Here is a 313-nt window from a genome sequence, read left to right as displayed (position 1 = left end):
CTGACGAAGCCCTGCAACGTGGGGCGAAACGTTGGCTCAATAAAATAGTATAATTATTTACTATTTGAGTTTTTTTTTACCGCACCCGGACCATAATCCATTCATTTATAAGAATACATATCATCCTATAACGACGATTCATAACTTCACTAAGTTTTACGTAGGCTGGCCATCAAAATAAAATGAACGATGTTATTTTTATTTGTAAGGGCATAATTAATGTAAGGAAATTATTCCGCTGTCTCATTGACTCACTGTTGTATTTATTTAAAAGTTTTTTTTTTTAAATTGATTCCATAGTATTATTTATTAT

Source organism: Halyomorpha halys, unplaced genomic scaffold (assembly GCF_000696795.3).
Source record: "Halyomorpha halys isolate HHAL.00 unplaced genomic scaffold, Hhal_1.1 Scaffold15.1, whole genome shotgun sequence".
NCBI lineage: Eukaryota > Metazoa > Arthropoda > Insecta > Hemiptera > Pentatomidae > Halyomorpha > Halyomorpha halys.
This window is presented reverse-complemented; position numbering follows the sequence as displayed.